We start from the raw sequence: 19,963 nt of genomic DNA, 5'->3' as shown, positions 1-19,963 counted from the left end.
TTCTGCTTTAGATTCACCTTCTGTTATGAGTAAACTTGCAACACCACCACATGCTATCAATTCGAATATGTCGCAAGTTATTGATGATGCTACTTCTACTATGAATGATGCTTATGATGATGCTAGTACCTTTCTTGATAATGATGATGTGCCACTTGGTGCATTTCTTGATGAACAAATTGCTAGAGTAATACAACATGATGTTGTTGAATCTGATGATGAGCATGAAACTGAAACTCCTGAAACACCTCCTAGAACTAGCCTTCCTAGATATGAATTGCCTAAGGTACCGGAAGGTTATGTTATGAATGAGGAGACAACTGGAGATATTCTTGCTTGTAAGGATAGAGATGATCTAGAGAGATTATTATGCAAGTATAAAGAAAAATCTCTGAATGCTAGAATGAAATGTGATCCTAAGTTTGCTACTTCACCTATCTTTATTGATGATAAGGATTATGAATTCTCTGTCGACCTAGAGTTAATTACTTTGGTTGAATCTGATCCTTTCCATGGTCATGAAACTAAAACTGTTGTGGCACATCTTACTAAGTAGAATGATATAGCGACCCTTTTTACTCATGTTGAGAAAACTCGCTATTACTTTATTCTCAAATTATTTCCGTTCTCGTTAAAGGGTGATGCTAAAGCTTGGTACAATACTCTTGCTCCTAGTTGTGTGCGTAGTCCCTAGGATATGATTTATTACTTCTCTGAAAAATATTTTCCTGCTCATAAGAAACAAGCTGCCTTACAAGAAATATTAAACTGTGTGCAAACTAAAGAAGAGAGTCTCCCACAAGCTTGGTGGAGCCTTTGCCAGTTACTTAATGCTTTACCTGATCATCCTCTTAAGAAAAATGAAATACTTGATATCTTCTATAATGGACTAATTGATGCTTCTAGGGACTTCCTAGATAGTTGTGCTGGTTGTGTTTTCAGGGAACAAACTGTTGGACAAGCTGAAGAATTATTGAATAATATATTGAAAAAATATGATGATTGGACTCTTCCTGAACCACCGGCAAAACCCACTCCGAAGAAGAGGGGAATATTATATCTCAGTCCTGAAGATATGCAAGAGGCAAAGAAATCTATGATGGAAAAGGGTATTAAAGCTGAGGATGTTAAAAATTTACCTCCTGCTGAAGAAATACATGGGCTTAATACACCACCATTGCCTAAGGTGGTAGAGGTAAATTCTTTAATGAAGTTCAGTGATAATCACAATCCTCACAATATGCATCCTAGCCAATGCCTTTATGAGTTTGAAAACTACATTAGAAAACAAGATCACTTCAATGCAAATGTTACGAAACAATTGAAATATAATTGTGATATGATTGCACGCTTGAGTGACTTGTTATTTAGAATTTCAAATGATGTTAGACATGTTGGAAAACATGCTTCTTTGGTTCAAACTTAGTTAGAACAAGTTGCTAAATCTCAAAAGGAATTACTTGATGAAATGAATAATAATATACATGACTTTTGCTGTTAGAGTTGCAACTAGAGGAGGTAAAATGACTCAGGAACCACTTTATCCTGAGGGACACACAAAAAGAATTGAACAAGATTCACAAAGAGTTAACACTAATGCACCTAGTCCTTCTAGAAAGAAAAAGAAGAAGAAAAATGATAGGACTTTGCATACTTCTAGTGAACCTGAAATAGAAAAACCTCCTGATAATGATAATGAAACTTCTATCTCTGATGTTGAAACTCAGCCTAGTAATGAACATTCACCTAGTGATAATGAAATGGATAATGATGAGGTTCATGAAGACTCTCAACTAAATGAAAAAGAACCAGATAATGATGTTGAGATAGAACCACCAGTCGATCTTGATAACCCACAACCTAAGAATAAAAGATATGATAAAAGAGACTTCATTGCTAGAAAACACGGTAAAGAAAGAGAACCGTGGGTTCAAAAACCTATGCCTTTTCCACCCAAGTCAATTAAAAGGAAAGATGATGAAGAATTTGAACGCTTTGCTGAAATGCTGAGGCCAGTCTTTTTGCGTACTCGCTTGACTGATATCCTTAAATGCCTCCTTATGCAAAGTATATGAGAGACATCATCACTAATAAGAGAAAAATTCCGGAAGCTGAAATCTCCACTATACTTGCTAATTATACTTTTAAAGATGGAGTACCTAAAAAACTTGATGATCCGGGAATACCAACTATACCTTGCTCTATCAAAAAGGATTATGTGAAAACTACTTTGTGTGATTTAGGAGCTGGTGTTAGTGTTATGCCTTTCTCTTTATATAAAATACTTGACTTGAATAAACTCACACCTACTGAAATATCTCTGCAAATGGCTGACAAATCAACTGCCATACCTATCGGTATCTGTGAGGATGTGCCCGTTGTTGTTGCTAATGTTACTATTTTGAATGACTTTGTTATACTTGAGATGCCCGAGGACGAAAACATGTCGATTATCCTTGGTAGACCCTTCTTGAATACTGCAGGGGCTGTTATTGATTGCAATAAAAGCAAGGTCACTTTTCATATCAATGGTAATGAGCATACGGTGCACTTTCCGAAGAAACAATTCCAAGTGAATGGCATTAATGTTATTGAAAAATCTCTGATAATCACTATTGGAAGTTTTCAAATACCTCTACCTACTGTCAAAAAGAAATATGAAATGCTTATTGTTGGGGACATTTATATCCCCATTGAGGTAACTTGTGATTTACAAAAGTTCATTGGTTTCATGCTAATCGAAAGTGGTTGTTACTAAGACCTGATCAACCTTATTAATGAATCATTTTTGAGCGGTATGAAGTGGATGAATTTAGTAAGCACTACCTTATGTCCTTACTCTTTGTTTTCTCTTTTTTATTAGTTAATAAAATAAAATGCCATGTTTTGTCTGTTTTCTGAATTTCCCGTGCAATAAAAAATGACCCAAAAATAAAAGTTCTCAGAATGCTCTAAAAATTTAATATGATTTTTTTCTAAATATTTCTGGTGCAAATAATATCAGAGGGAGGTGCACTAGGTGGGCACAACCCACCTGGGCGCGCCAGGACCCCCACGCGCGCCCTGGTGGGTTGTGGTCTCCACGTAGGCCTCCTCACTTATCCCTTCATCCCACATCATCACTTACCTCCAGAAAAAAAATCTCCATTGCTCTCTCTCCCATGTTCTTGCTCTCAAACCCGCGGATTTCGATCTCTTTGCTCGAAGCTCCGTCTCCGAAACTGTTTCGGGGGATTGTTGCTTGGTATGTGACTCCACCGTTTGTCCAATTAGTTTTTGTTTTAGTGGTTTATATTTTGAATAATTAGCTACTCTTGGCGGTGTTGTAGATGAGCTTGCATGTTGAATTCTTAGAGTTCTAAGTAGTTTGAATGCTTGCTATGGCTTCTATGTATCCCTATGAGTAGTTGCTATCAATTTTGTAAAGTTTTGTTGACAAATTTTTGTCATCCAAAAATTTTCAGAAAATTGTACGTGGACATAATGAACCTATTTGGAAGGAGTTCTTCGAGGAGACGATCCTCGGGGGCATCTTCTAGTGACAGTTTTGCTCGACGGTCTTATGTCGAACCAAGTGAAAATTCCACACGAGATGCCGCCACCAAAATATGATTATGGCCTTGCGATGAATGATGCGTGTGGGCATTAAGGAGGAATTTGAGCATTATGTTCACAAATGCCGGTCTCGGTCCCTACATTTCAGATAACTGCGAACAACGCCACCTTCTCACTGAATCGTTTGTCAAGGGATTTAAATTCTACCCTCGTGAGTCTAGGGTGTCTTTTATGCTTTATGATAATCCATTTATCATCCCAATAGAGAAATTTGCTTACCACTTCAAACTCTCGTTTTGGGGTTCACTTGACGAACCACCAAAGGCTGAGTTCGAAACATTCTTGACTAGTCTTTGTTACGGTGAAAGGAGGGCAGTGACACAAGGTAGAATAAAGAGCATTCATTTTCCCGCAATTTAGTACTTTGCATTATTTAACGGGAAATGCATAGTAGGCAAGCAAGACTGTAGTACGCTTTGTGCTCCAGACTTGAGCCTCATACACACCGCTCTCACCGGTGAAAGAAACTATAACCTTGGAGCGATTGTGGCACGCAGACTTCAGCACAACGCTAACAGTGGCTACTTCTATGGTGGAATTTATGCCACGCGTTTAGCACGTGGGTTGGGTGTTTCACCTTTGCCCTTTGATCCTATCCTACCCACTCAGTATTTAGATTTTAACACCTTAAAAGACCATAAGATCCTAAAAGGAAAGATTGATAACTTCACTTACAATCTATTGTTTAACCAAACATCTGTTGTGCACACATATTTGCCTGCGCCTGCTCTTTTTGACTATCACAGCAAGGGAAGATATTTTGTTCTTGAGAGCGAGGCCTGAGCTCACAACGCAGCAGTGGAGGCAGCACGGTAGGCCGAGGCGTCCGCACCAAGAGCCTCCGTGAGCTACCATGCCGACTACTATCCAGGCTACTGATCGACCACCAAGTTAGGCCAAAAGCCTAAGCTTGGGGGAGTACGTGTTTCTCACCGACATTACATTCATGTCCACTTATTTTCATTTATCGGTGTTCACACTTTTTCATTGTATCATCCATGCTTAGATTTATTTTCTTGCTTTCTTCTTGTGTGATTGAAAAACTTTAGAAAAAACAAAAAAATAGTTGTAGTAGTTCACTTTATATGGATGCTTAGTGGTAGTATTAAAAACAAAACCTAAAAAGATTTCCTTGTTCTTCTTTTCCTTGTTAGGAGCTTTCCCGTGTAAATAGTTTTTCTCGTTTTTGCTTTTCCCTTTTATTTGCTTGTTCTAGAAAACCAAAAACTCCAAAAATATTTTAGTGTGTTTCTCTAAATTTCTTTTCTTTTTATTCGAGTTATACCAAGGAGAAGACCACGATGAAAATGTTGAGTGGCTCTCATATGAATAATTGTTGAACTAATAAAAAGCCCATTTTACCTTGTCTTCTTCTGTTGAATAAAATGTTTGCAGATTCCAGCTTAGTCCACGACACTCTTGCACTATTATTATTTTCATATCGTTCGGTCGTGCAAGTGAAAGGCAATAATGACGACATTCTATGAATTGGCTGTGGCAGAGAGAAACTGGTATGAACTCGACTTGTTCTGTCTGTGTAAATATGTTTAACCTAGTATCCATGATTCAGCCCATTATGATTAAACATGTTTGCAATGACAACTAGAGATTATAGTTTCTCATGCCATGCATAAGTAGCTAGGAGTGGATAATGATTTATCTTGGATATCAACATTGCGTTAAAATGATTGTGATGTAGTATGATGATATGGTATCCTCCTCTGAATGTTCAAGTGGCTTGACTTGGCACATGTTCATGCATGTAGTTGAATCAAAACCAACATAGCCTATATGATATTTATGTTCATGGTGTTCATATCCTACTCATGCTAGTGTCCAATGTTACTTATGCATAATGCATGTTTATGACCGTTGTTGCTCTCTAGCTGGGCGCTTCTCAATCTAATTGCTAGCCTTCGCCCGTACTAAGTGGGAACTCTGCTTGTACATCAAAAACCTTGAACCCAAAGTTATTCCAGATGAGTCCACCATACCTACCTATATGCGGTATTACCCTGCCGTCCTAAGTAAATTTGCATGTGCCACCTCTAAAAACTTCTAAATAAATATCCTTTTTGTGTGCATGGATCGTTCATGGAACGGCAGGAGGTGGTCGGTATCTTCCATGCTAAGCGGGTTATTCTCAGGTCGAGTGTTTATTCATTCGCCATCGCACGAGAAAAGGGCGGTGTCGTGGAATTGTCACGGCAGATGTCCTTAGTGTCAGGACTTAGTTGCGAGGCCAACGCATCTATGTGGTAGCTTGAGAGGGGTTGAGCGGAATCGAGAGACGCAACAGAAGACAAGGATTTAGAAAGCTTCGGGCCCCGGGAAACATCATCCGGTAACAACCCTACATGTTGTTTGAGGCTAGGTCTCATTTATGATCACGGGAGAGTCGCCGGGAACCGGCTCTCGGTGTCTAGCCCTAGAGATTGTTTCTTGTTGCCTGTCCCTCTTTGGGGTGCCCTGCCCCTCCTTATATAAGTTGGAGGGGCGGGTTACCTATGGAGTCCTAGTAGGACTATGGCTAGTCTATCTTTTCTTACAAGTTGAATACAAGTCCGGGTCTTGCTTCCGCGTAAAGGAAATATTCGTTATCCCTTTCCTTTTAAGCCGGCCCACCATAACATGAGCCGGCCTTCTGGGCCTTGGGCCTAGTCTTCTATCTGACCCGCCATCGGGGTCATCCGTGAGTCGTCAGGCTCGTGAGTCGTCTGACAGTGAGCCGCCAGACCCGTGAGTCGCCAGTCCTCCGGCGGGTCACGGTGAAGCGCCAAGTCCGGCCGGGTCATACTTCCGGCCGGGTCATACCGCGGGGTATATCCCCGACATTAGCCCCCAGTTTAATTTGGATTTATCCATGTTAAACTGATCCTGCAACATAAACACAAGAACAAATTTGACAGGTTGTGATCCGGGTTAAATATTCTTGTAAACCGGCACCTGATCATCCTTGAGTCCTTGACATTTTCTCCTGGAATATCCGGGTCAATAGGTCAGCTTCATAACCCATTTGCTGATATTGGCTCTTGTAAATAAAGAATCCATTTGAATTGGCCTTCAATGCTCTGACTTGACAAAAATATTAGTCTCTGAAATGTTCAACTGATATCCAGCCGGCTTGAAGATGTAAAACTTGCCGGTTTATGATTACCACCATTGTCGGGTTATAAAAGCTGATAATTCCGGGTCATGATTGTTGCCAACGCCGGTTCATGATTATTGATGACGCTGGGTTGTAGACACAGGGTCATAATGATTGGTGACGCCGGGTCAATCTGGTTTGCTCAAAACAAAGAATTTGAAAATATTTCATCGATAATAATATAATACCTGTAGCCCCCAAGTCTTGAGTAGAACAAAGTGATGGCTTAAGACTTGCTTCAATATAAATGCTGCCACTTTGAAGAAATCCATATTGTTCATCTCAGTCACTAGTAAAAACTGAATACTCCATATTATGTAGCCCCCAAGTGCCGGGTTGTCATGCTTGCAGCAACCTGGGACTTGTAATTGCCTTATGCTCATATAAACTTCAACCAACGTAGCCCCCAAGGGCCGGGTTATCATGCAATAATGAGCAGGGACTTTGTAAATATGATCATGTAAACTTGACCAGCAACGTGTAGCCCCCAAGGGCCGGGTCAGTAAGATATTACCGAGCTGGGACTTTGTATATGATTCATTGATAATAACAGTATATGATGTAATCTCCACCATGGGGCTTGAACCCACGTCCACAAGGTTAAGAGCTTTGTACTCTACCAACTGAGTAGTAGATCTTTCAATATAATAGATTAAGGCTTGTGTACCTTGAATTTTCGACAGGAGCAATTGGTAGCCCCCAAGTGCCATGGTGCATGCTGGCAGTGACATGGGACTTTGCATATTCGATGTAATCTCAATTTGAATAATGTAGCCCCCAAGTGCCGGGTTGTAAGCCTGCAGCGACTCGGGACTATTCCTTCCATTGTAGAATAAATCATATCCATTGATAAAATAATCACCATTGCGCTGAAGCGACTTTGAAAACCTCAATCATAATATTAGTTTCTGATAACCATAATAAAAATCCAGCCATGTTGGCTATTAAAGATTTGACTAACCCGGTTTGAAAACCTCAATCATTCAAATCATAATGAAAATCCAGCCAAGTTTGGCTATTTAAAGATTTCAAATACCTTATCTGTTGACAAGTAAATCCGGAGTTTAAATACCCGGCGGCTCTTGGCTAATGGCGATTTATTATGCTTCCATTGTGAGCCGGAATTTTTATAACCCGGCTATTTATAGCCTTTGAGAAAATCAAGAATTGATAACCCTTTTGAGACACCAATATCAATCTTTCGATGATGGGCTTGAACTGAATCATTTATGTAAGTCATAGCTCTGTAAATCCTGCACAGAGTTTAAACAACATATGCCATGGCGACTTAACGTCAAAAGCCAGGGCGGGTAACCACCCAAATGTAGTCTTACCCTGCACACAAGTAGATCACAAGATCCCTATGATCCCTTGAATGATACCGCCGGTTTATGTGACCCGGACAATGAGGGTGAGAACCCAAATCTAAAAAGCCGGCACACATGATATTTGTGACAACTCAAATATTTGTGATTACAAAAACTATATGAGAAACAGATAAAATTTTTGAGGCTTCTGATTCGAAGACGATCAGTAAACCGTTCCAATGGGGTTAAGCTAAGATTCGAATACGATCATATAGCCCCCAGTGGCGTTGGCGTTGCCGATCAAAGTGGGTATCGACAGCTATGTTCTCTTTGGTTCGAATATGACCTATGTTTGAACAGGAAGCCCCCAAATGACCTTAAGAGTTGTTTAGCGACGCTGATTCGAATACGATCCACGTCGATTCCCAAAGGGGTTGAGCTATGATTCGGATACGATCAAGAAGCCCCCAAGTAGGTTCAGCAGTTTGCCAATCAAAAGGGTATCGACAGCTATGTTCTCTTTGGTTCGAATACGACCTATGTTTGAACAGGAAGCCCCCAAGTGACCATATAAGTTTAAGCCGTAAGGCAGGATACCTATGTTTGAACCGCGCATCATGGCAGCAAGTTCTTTTTGGCAACCTTTAATTTTTTCTAAGAACTCGAATCTTGCGAGAGATTAATTCTTTTTGAACTGGAACTTTGAACCGGATTTGAGAGCTTAAAAGCTTTGTAAGAGACAAATTTACCTTGAGCCGGATGTTTGAACCGGATTTGAGAGCTTAAAAGCTTTGTAAGAGACAAATTTACCTTGAGCCGGATGTTTTTCTGACGGCCTTTAAATTTGCATCGATAGAGCAGTAATCTCCAGGGCCGGGTTATTTCTTCCTCCAATGACCCGGAGTTCTTGAGCCTGCTGAAACTGGCACGATTTGTTGAGTCATGTCATTGTAGCCCCCGAGTCTCAAGACGACTCAAGGAGTTGGCTTGAGATTCTCCATATTTGACCATAGCAGAAGGTGTATATCATTGGCGTTGATAGCGCGATGTGAATCCACAGAAGGTTGAAAGTGACTGTGGCGGGTTATAATGATCCCGCATGAGCCGTGTCAGCAACTCGGCCAATGCTTCCTTCCAATTGGCCGTTTGAAGTTAACCGAACTATAGTGGCGGCAATTTGTGCGCCTGCCCATTGAACCATCCAATGCAGACGGCGGCTGATAACATATGATAATTTGCCTCCAATTTGTTGGAAGAAAATCGGGCTTCCCAAGTAGTGACCTGCTCATACTCAATACACAGCTCATGCAGACAGGTGCGGCTCGGTGTGTTGATGTAGACCAGGCCGCGAGAGACGGTCGAAAAAGATGACCGCAACATCAGAGGCGGCTCAGACAGATGAATTGGTTGCGGCGTCGTAAACCGGTGCGGACGGGTGAGTCAATCGCAGGTGCGGTAAGCCGCGCGGACGGGTGAGTCAATCGCAGGTGCGGTAAGCCGCGCGGATGGGCGAGTCAACCACGTCGTGTTGATGTAGTGAACAATTGTCCTGCATCAAAAACATCGCAAGCCAGAGTAATTGTTCTTTAAGGAAAAGCAATATATGCTAAATAAAATAAACCTTAAACGGATAGATATCACCTGATTGTTCGGATGACGGATGATCCGTTCAACGCAACAGAAGCGGCTCAACGTGGACTGGCAACTCTATATAACCCCAGCGGCTCAGGTAAACCGGCGACCTGGAGCGTAACCACGACGGCAGCAGCGGGTCCTAGCAGAAGGCCGCGGAAGCGAGCAACAAGGCGGGTCAACAGGGCGGCCCACAGCGGAGGCGGCGCTCGGTGATCCAGTGCTTAGAGCTGCGGGTCCGAGGTAGGTGAGGCGAGCATAGGCACTCTGGAGGAATCCCGACGCGGATGTACGGGCGTGGACCAGCCTCGGCAGCACACGCTGGCATGAAAATACAGCCCAGTTCAATCATAGCATCTCGTGCTTCTTCAGTCCACTCACCGTCCAATTACCCTTTAAATGCTTCAATAAGAAAATCCATGCAATATCCATGATGACTGTCAGGCAACACCGATGGTACTTCACCTCGTAATCCATTTTTCTCCATTAGTAACTGGATGCATGGCTCATCATACGTGCCATAAAACTCTCTCTGAACAATTGATCTTCCACGTCAAGCCTTTCTTATTAACATTAACAACCCATCGCTGTGTCCCCAAATGATGACCTTTCACGGTTTCAGCTTCACGGGTGTGTTTCAGACAGGCCCGGCGGTTCGGCGTACAGTGATAGCTCAACAGAGCCCATTAGAGGAGAGCGGCGATTCTGTGGTGATGACGAGCGGATTTTGATGGTGGCGTCTCTGGTCATTTTAGATTTAGACGGTTGTACGCGGATCAGTTCCAACGACTGGACAAGCGGCGACTCTCCGGCGGCGGCTCAATGCGAGATAGTGGCTCAAGGCGGGATGGCTCAGACGCGACGATGGCGGCTCAGGGCCGGCCACAACGGAGCAGGCGGCTCAAGGCCGGAGTGGTATGCAGCCTCGGCAGCTTCGCAGCAGACGCAGGCAGCTCAAAACTAGAGCGAGACACGGCAGGCGGCTCGCAGCTGAAGATGAGGTAAGGCGGCAAAGGGCGCTGGGCATAGGCGCTGACCGACGGCGTTAACTCTGAGGGAGAGGCAGAATCCGTCCTGGTGCTTGTGGTGTCTTGCCGAGGCGGAAGTAGCGGCTTAAGGCTCCACAAGGGAGGTGGCTCAGAGCAGGTGCCGTGTAGCCATGGAGTATGGCGACTCACTGGAGGCCGTAAAACGGAGCAAAGCGGGTCGACTGTGGTAGAAGCGGTGGCTCGACACGACGACACCTGCCCCGGCGAGGGCGGCTCTTGGGCGGCTGCTCGTCGCTAGGAGGCCCGCCGGCACGGGGCAGCTTGGTGGCAAGTTGAGTGCGTCGGGAGGCGGCTCTCCCGTTCCAGTGAGGCGGACGGCGGCTCAGACTGAGGCGGTGCGAGGCCGTGGAGATGCCCTGAAGGAAGGGCGCGTAGTCTCGACGGCGGCTTTGAAGCAGGTCGTGGGGCGAGGCTGGCGAGTCACTCGGCGGCACAATAGAAAAGGAGCCGGCGGGTCAGCGGCTCAGCGCAGTGCAGAAATCGGAGCAAGGCATGGCGGCTCTGAGGCCATTGCGAGGCCGGCACAGCAGAGGAGGTGGACCGGTCTGGCACGACCAGCTTAATGCGGGCAGCTCCGGGCGTCATAGGCGCATGGAGGTGGTTCGCCGTGAAGACAGGAGCAGCACGGGTTAAGGAAGCTCAAGGCGAGGCAAGGCACAGGCGCAGTCAGGGTCGACTCGGCAGGTCGGGTTGCGGGTGTGGGTCAGTGAGTCGCGGCGGCGACTTCGCAACAGAGGCCATGCGGCGGCTCACAGGCCGGGCCACGCGGCAGCCAGGTGGCAGTGCTTGCGGCGATTTGTGGACGGCAGCTGACGGCTTGTGGACTGGCAACTCTGAGCAGGCCATGATGAAGACAACAGCTCGGAGTAGGCCACAATGGAGGCAGAGCCCGCGGTGGCTCAACAGAAGCGCAAACCAGGTCAGAGGCAAGGAGAGGCCACGCCGGCTTAATGGCAAGGCAAGGCTGAGCCGGCGGGGGGCTGGAAAAATGTCGGTGCCGCGGGGCTGGAAAGACGTCCTGCGGAGGGGCGGCTCACGGCGGAGGAGCGGCTCCGGGCCGGCTCAACGGAGATAAGCCGAGGAGGCGGTTCTGTGAGGTCAGGCTGCGGCGGCAGAGTCCTTCCCTGCTTCCGGATTGTGGCCTGTCCCACGAGTTTTGACCGGGGGCAGCTTGCCGGTGCAGTCGAGGCCGTAGAAACAGTGAAGCATGGCACTCCACGGTGGGTTGTCGGGCCGGCCGGGCACTCGTGGAGCGAGTCGGAGGAAGTCCCGCGGCTGCGAGTCCAAGTTACGGCTGTGTTTTTGTTTCCGGGTCGTAGACCCCCCCTTTCCTTTTTCTTCTCCAGTTTTGACTGTATGTTGGCGTACCGATCTGGACTCTGTATCTCGTATCTCCTCATGCGACCTCGGGACCTACCGCATCGATGAAATATGCTGCAACAGTAGAACACGGTCTCGGTGACTTATGATTTCGCTACTCACCAATCACACAACATGCTGAAAAATCTCGGCGACATGATCCTTGCATTGATGATTTTGAACACCTCTTCAACTTGCAGTGGCGACAGCGTACCCGATGCAATGTTAATTTCCTTGAACTCAAACTTTCATCTGTCTAATCACGAGCTCCTCGATCCTTGAAGAGATCCCTTCAAGAACTCAACACCACCATGCGCGAGCCCCACGGTGGGCGCCAACTGTCGTGGAATTGTCACGGCAGATGTCCTTAGTGTCAGGACTTAGTCGCGAGGCCAACGCATCTATGTGGTAGCTTGAGAGGGGTTGAGCGGAATCGAGAGACGCAACACAAGACAAGGATTTAGACAGCTTCGGGCCCCGAGAAACATCATCCAGTAACAACCCTACATGCTGTTTGAGGCTAGGTCTCATTTATGATCACGGGAGAGTCGCCGGGAACCGGCTCTCGGTGTCTAGCCCTAGAGATTGTTTCTTGTTGCCTGTCCCTCTTTGGGGTGCCCTGCCCCTCCTTATATAAGTTGGAGGGGCGGGTTACCTATGGAGTCCTAGTAGGACTATGGCTAGTCTATCTTTTCTTACAAGTTGAATACAAGTCCGGGTCTTGCTTCCGCGTAAAGGAAATATTCGTTATCCCTTTCCTTTTAAGCCGGCCCACCATAACATGAGCCGGCCTTCTGGGCCTTGGGCCTAGTCTTCTATCTGACCCGCCGTCGGGGTCATCCGTGAGTTGTCAGGCTCGTGAGTCGTCTGACAGTGAGCCGCCAGACCCGTGAGTCGCCAGTCCTCCGGCGGGTCACGGTGAAGCGCCAAGTCCGGCCGGGTCATACTTCCAGCCGGGTCATACCGCGGGGTATATCCCCGACAGGCGGTATTAGGGATTCCTAGTCCCGAACTCAAAAATGCAAATAATTAAACAAAACTCCCGCGGGACTGTTGTTGGTTTGGACGGCACACGTTGTTTCGAACAAGACGTGGAACATGATTGTTGGTGGAAGGGGGAGTAAACCTTTACTTTTATCACTTGGGAACCGCCACTAGCGTGTTTTGCATGGAAGATATTGATAATTGATGGTCGTGAAGTAAATGAGAAGGGTACATGTCTCAAAATATCATTTACCTCTGTTTTAAAATTTTGAGTTCTGGCACCTCTGCAAATCACTGTTTCCCTCTGCGAAGGGACTATATATTTACTTTTATGTTGTGTCATCACCTTCTAAAACAAGCGCCAGAACCTGAGAGCAAAGCTGTCATGACTTATGCATTGTGTGTAGCTAATGTTGGGTGCATCATGACTGGATATTTTCTACCATGAATTACAATGTTTAGTCGCTGCTTGAACTTTGGAGGTGCTCTGCATTTATGTTTTGCGGTCTCAGAAAGGGCTAGCGAGATACCATTATTGTCATATTATATCATGGTTGTTTTGACAACGTGTTGCCGTTTGAGATATCTTTATTATTGCTCGCTAGCTGATTATGTCATTGATATCAGTCATTATAATCTTTAGGAGTTATTGTCGGCATGGTTAGTTATAATGTTGGCTGAAAATCTGGGTGTTGTTTAAGCTTATTTATGCAAACAAGGGCAAAAGAGTTCGTAAAAGTTTTTCTTTTTCACTTTCAGTTTATCAACTGAATTGCTTGAGGACAAGCAAAGGTTTAAGCTTGGGGGAGTTGATACGTCTCCAACGTATCTACTTTTCCTAACGCTTTTCCTCTTGTTTTGGACTCTAATTTGCATGATTCGAATTAAACTAACCCCGGACTAACGTTGTTTTCAGCAAAACTACCATGATGTTGTTTTTGTGCAGAAATAAAAGTTCTCAGAATGGAATGAAACTTCGCGAGGAATTTTTATATAATATATAAGAATTTCTGGAGCCAAGACCTGCCGGAGAGGGGCCCCTGGGTGGGCACAACCCACCAGGGCGTGCCCCCCTCTCCTGGCGCGCCCAGGTGGGTTGTCCCCACCTGGTGGCCCTGCAGACCCTGAAACCGACGCTATAAATCCTATTTTTCCAGAAAAATCAAGGAGAAAGAATTATAGCGATCCACGAGACGGAGCCGCCATCTGGGGGCCAGATCTGGAGTCTGTTTGGGGCTCCGGAGAGGGGGGTCTTCGTTCTTCGTCATCACCAACCCCTCGCCATCGCCAATTCCATGATGCTCCCCACTGGGAGTGAGTAATTCCTTCATAGGATCGTTGGTCGGTGAGGAGTTGGATGAGATTCATCATGTAATCGAGTTAGTTTTGTTAGGGCTTGATCCCTAGTATCCACTATGTTCTTAGATTGATGTTGCTATGACTTTGCCATGCTTAATGCTTGTCACTTTGGGCCCGGGTGCCATGAACTCAGATCTGAACCGTTTATGTTATCATCATTATATCCATGTTCTAGATCCAACCTTGCAACTTATAGTCACCTACTATGTGTTATGATCCGGCAACCCTGGAGTGACAATAGTCAGGACCACTCCCGGTGATGACCGTAGTTTGAGGAGTTCACGTATTCACTATGTGTTAATGCTTTGTTTCGATTCTCTATTAAAAGGAGGCCCTTAATATCCCTTAGTTTCCAATATGGACCCCGCTATGACGGGAGGGTACGACAAAAGATGTCATGCAAGTTCTTTCCATAAGCACGTATGACTATTTAAGGAATACATGCCTACATTATATTGACGAACTGGAGCTAGTGCCGTATCGCCCTAGGATATAACTGACTCATGATGAATATCATCCAACAAGTCACTGATCCAATGCTTACGAATTTATCCTATATTGTTTCTGCTAACTTACAACTGCTATCATCACTGTTACTTGCTACAAAATTACTGCTATCACTGTTACTGTTACCGTTACTATTATCAAAACTATCAAACTACTTCGCTACTAATTACTTGCTACAGATAATTAATCTCCAGGTGTGGTTGAATTGACAACTCAGCTGCTAATACCTTCAAATATTCTTTGGCCCCTTGTGTCGAATCTATAAATTTGGGTTGAATACACTACCCTCGAAAACTGTTGCAATCCCCTATACTTGTGGTTATCACCATCCAACAACAACAACAAGAAGGACTAAATTAAGCAGAATGTACATATCTCTGTTTCCATTCACTCATATTAATTTGTTATCTCTGTTTATCCTGTGAATCTCATCACAGACGGTCAGTAATAAGTATTCGATAGAGATCTTCTACATTATCGCCCACAGGTCGGTTTGTTGAACTGTGTGCCCTAACAAGCACACAAATCACAAAAAAGTCCGTATGTGCTGTCTATAATGACCGCACACAATTCTGATTACCAACCTGTTTGCCGGGTATCACACATATCTTGTTACGCCGAATCGTTTGTATTCACCTCGATCATCGCAAATAGTTCATCAGAGCAAACTGTATGCCGTATATCGCACACACATTGATATGGCTGCCCGTTTCTGTTGTTCTGTCTAATCACAAACAGTTCATATGGATCAACCGTATGCTCAGCATCACACACACAACTAAAATCTGAACCGTGTTTGATGTGCCCGCCATCGCAAACATGTTGCACCTTTTTTGATGGTTATTTTACACCACCGTTTGCGATTATTGCATCGCACACAGTTTCGTCGAAGGGTTTCTGATCGTAGTGTCGCGTTAGCAACATCCTGCATTAGTGATCACATAGTATTCGCTAGAGGTGACGTACTTATCTATTTTATAACAGGCTTCCATGTTGGCGGCAACCGCCCAGGCCGCTGAAGTTTCTGACCTCAATTGGAGACTGAAACTGGCTGATGATGAGATCGACCGCGTTAACAAGCGGTTCGATGAGGCGCAAGGTATGTGCTTACGTTTTAAAAGAGTTTGACCATACATCTAAAGTGACATGTAAATTCAGAGTGTAACTCATGTACTGCTGTAATTATGAGTGCAGGTAGCGCGGCCAAGGTCGAGACCCTCAAGAGCGCCCTTGCGCAGGCCAAGGAGGAGGCGCGGGCAAATAAAGCAGCCGCTGACAAAGCGGCTGCGGAACTAAAGACCGAGCAGGTCGCCCGCCGCCAACACGAGGAGAGGGTGACCGAGGTGGAACAAGAGCTGAAGGACGCCATCGGCAAGTGCAAGCCTTGGAGGGGAAGAGTACAGCCCAAGTGGCCGAACTCACCAAAGCCCTCCAAGAGGCCAAAGAGGCGTGGACCAAGTCCCGGAGTGCTCGGGAGGAGATCCGGCAGGCCGGATAGATAGCGGCTGGTAAGCCCTTTCTCTTGCAGAGTATATTTGGGGGTCAAAGATATGCCTTGCTCACTCGACTATGGAGTTCTCCAAACGCTTTTGCGGATCCCCCAAGGAGTGCCGCCGACGCGGCGCAGTTCTTCCGAGCCTAGGAGGGGAACTCGACAGAGAAGCTATTCTGGTCACAGTTCTTGGCGCCAGAGCACCCGGTGCTTTTGAACAACCAGATGAAGCAAATGTCGGAGCTGCATAGGATGTCCGGCTTGGCCATGAAGGACATCATAGTCCGGCTTTGGCCAGCTGAACCCATTCCGAGCAGCTACTTCGGCTTGGTAAGGCGACTCGCCGATGTGCTACCCCGAATTGAAGCTGAGAAGCGCTCGGCGTGCGTAGAGGGTGCGTAGATGGCCTTTGCCCGTGTCAAGATGCACTTGGCGAAGATGAAGGCCACCGTCAGGGCAATAGAAGGCCCGCCCGAAGGCAAGGACCACCGCAAGCCGGAGCGGTATTTTGAAGATGTCCTGGTGGGTGCCCGAATAATAGAGGGCCAATGTTCAAAGGACATTATGTTTGAGTGAATGTATCGGGGCTGTCCAGACTTTGTTTTATGAACCAAGGCTTGTAATATATTTATGCCTTTATCTAAAATTATTTTCCTCCTGTGCGGCCGTTTCAATTCTAAAAGGTTGTCAGTCGTCGGCTTCAGCCCCCACGTAGATGCTTCGGGGGTGTTCGGTATGGCGCGCGATCACACTTGACCCAACGTCTTGGTCTGTAAAGGAGGTGTCTGCGCAGCGAACTAGGAAATCAGACTATGCGGCTTTATTACTTTCACTTAGCCATAGGAGTTTGATGGTGGGGCTAAGTACTAGCCCCTGGTGTGTATGTGGCCGTCCGAACTAGGGTGCCTTTGTCGCATGACTGCGCGAAGACCAGTCCTTCATGTAACACGGAGTAAATCACAAGAGATTTAGAGTGAGTCGCCGAATCGCTGACCAGCTCTCGCCTACATCATGATAGTCAGTTTTCGGCTTTCTCTACTGAGGTGTTTGACCGGACGAACCAGAAACACAATCGCAGTAGTTCTCCCTTTACTACCTTAGCCGAACTAACAGAACGTAAGGTGGTAATCACAGGAGCCGGGCAACCCAACTATTGACCAAAGACATGATTCGGAGTTGATGCATATAATGCAATATTCGGGACGCTGAAGTATGCCCTAGAGGTGTTCGAACTTTTGAAAATATATGTGGCCGAATAGAGCCCCCAGCGTTTAGGCCGGGTCAAAGTATATTTGGCAATCTGAAGCAAGGAGGGAATACAGATGGTAAAATGAACCAATACTGATCAGGAGCGATAAACTGTTTCCTTTATATTCTGATTAATACGTCAAGGCCTTCTATTACAGATAAAGCCATAAACATCAAGGCTATTTTACATGCCGAGAATTTGTACACAAGGGGAAGCTATATACAGGGCCTAAAAAGAAAAAGGTAGTCTTGAAGATCCCATTGATACCCTACCGCACGTCTGTGTCGTTTCTTCTTGGTAAAAAATCCTTTGAGAGGAGTAGTCGACGGTCGTTTATACGGAAGGGGCCTGGAAAGAGCCCTTGCACGACCGTAGGGTAGCTAGGTTTTAACGAACCTGTAGTATGAGGGAGAAAAAAAATCAAAGAAGAAAAGTTAAGGTCCGAATAGGGTCAAGCCGGACTATAGACCTTGTCTGCAGTGTGCCTCCGTCATTGCCCAGGGTATTTTGAGTGCGTAGTTATGCACACGCGGTACATATGCCGCGGTTGTGTGGATTGATTGGCGGAGGCGAAACTGCTAGTTTAGCTCTGGATCCACCGAATTGTAATTCTGCAGAGTAGGCCGGACTCGCTTGGCAGTGTCCGGGGTCTTGATGACCGATGAAGTGTTCCGCCTTATGAGGCCGCTCTGCACCTCAGCTGCAAGGGCCGCGGTGTGCTCCTCAGTAGGGAGGGAGTGCTCCATGTTTCCATTGACTGTGATAACACCGTGCGGTCCGGGCATTTTCAACTTTAAGTAAGCGTAGTGTGGGACCGCATTGAAACGGGCGAAGGCAGTTCGTTCGAGCAGTGCGTGATATCCGCTACGAAAGGGGACGATGTCGAAGATCAAGTCTTTGCTTCGGAAGTTATCCGGCGAACCGAAGACTGCTTCCAATGTTAGCAGACTTCTACGTCGGGTATCACTCCTTTAAAGGTAGTGTTACTAGGCTTGATTCTTGAAGGGTCAATACCCATCTTACAGACAGTATCTTTATAAATCAAGTTGAGACTGCTGCCGCCGTCCATAAGGACTTGAGTGAGATGGTATCCATCAATGATTGGATTGAGTACCAGGGCTGCCAAACCTCCATGACGGATACTGGTCGGGTGGTCCCTGCGATCGAACATGATCAGACAAGCTGACCATGGGTTGAATTTTGGGGCGACAGGCTCTACGGCATAGACGTCCCTTAGTGCGCGCTTGCGCTCCCTCTTGGGGGTATGCGTGACATATATCATATTCACTATTTTTACCTCAGGGGGGAATTTCTTCTGTCCCCCTGTGTTCGGTGGGCGGGGCTCATCATTGTCCTCGCTTGGCGGCCCTTTCCCCTTATGTTCGGTATTTAACTTACTGGCCTATTTAAAGACCCAACAGTTTCTGTTGGAATGATTGGCAGGCCTGTCGGGGGTGCCATGAATGTGGCAAGGCCGGTCGAGTATTTTTTTCCAAATTAGATGGACTGTCCCTATTTCCTTTGAATGGCTTCTTCCGCTGACTCGGTTTAGAGCCACTGAATCCGGCGTTGACTGCTGTATCTTCAGTTTCTTCATTGTTGTTCTGACGCTTATGTTTGTTACGTCGTGGCCTTCCGTTGCCGTCCCTGGCTTCGGAGGTGCCAGGGTCACTGGTACTGTTGCTTCTATGAGCTAACCAGCTATCTTTGCCCACGCAGAAGCGGGTCATAAGTGCCGTGAGAGCTACCATAGACTTTGGCTTTTCCTGACCGAGGTGTCGGGTGAGCCATTCGTCGCGGAAGCTATCACTGGTACGCGTCGGTCCTAAACAAACAGTTTTTAACCCCTTTCCGCGATGGCATTGGAACCGTCGCCAAGTGAGTGTGGGCGATAGGGGGGGTCCTTCCCACACGACCTAGAAACCGTTGGGGATATGCCCTCCTGGCACACATGCTCGGCAAAATGAGGTCGTGTGCGACCGGCGAGCACTCAAATACAGAAATACGTACAGTAGTGCTCAAAAAATACAATTATATAGGAGAAATCATTTCCAGTCGTAAGTACATCCCACACAGTCAGTCACCACTAAACGTTTCCGTTCGTATATACATCCCACACAGTCACTACAAGGAAAACGTTTGCGCAAGGTGGCGTAACGCAAACAGTTTTGAAGAGAATGTCGTTTGTGATTGTTCATTGACCCAACACGGTTTATTCCTAGAAACTGTGTGCGTTTCCTGAGGTCATCGCCCACGGTGTTT

This window comes from Triticum aestivum, chromosome 1D (assembly GCF_018294505.1).
Source record: "Triticum aestivum cultivar Chinese Spring chromosome 1D, IWGSC CS RefSeq v2.1, whole genome shotgun sequence".
Taxonomy (NCBI): domain Eukaryota; kingdom Viridiplantae; phylum Streptophyta; class Magnoliopsida; order Poales; family Poaceae; genus Triticum; species Triticum aestivum.
Note: the sequence above shows the minus strand (reverse complement) of the source record.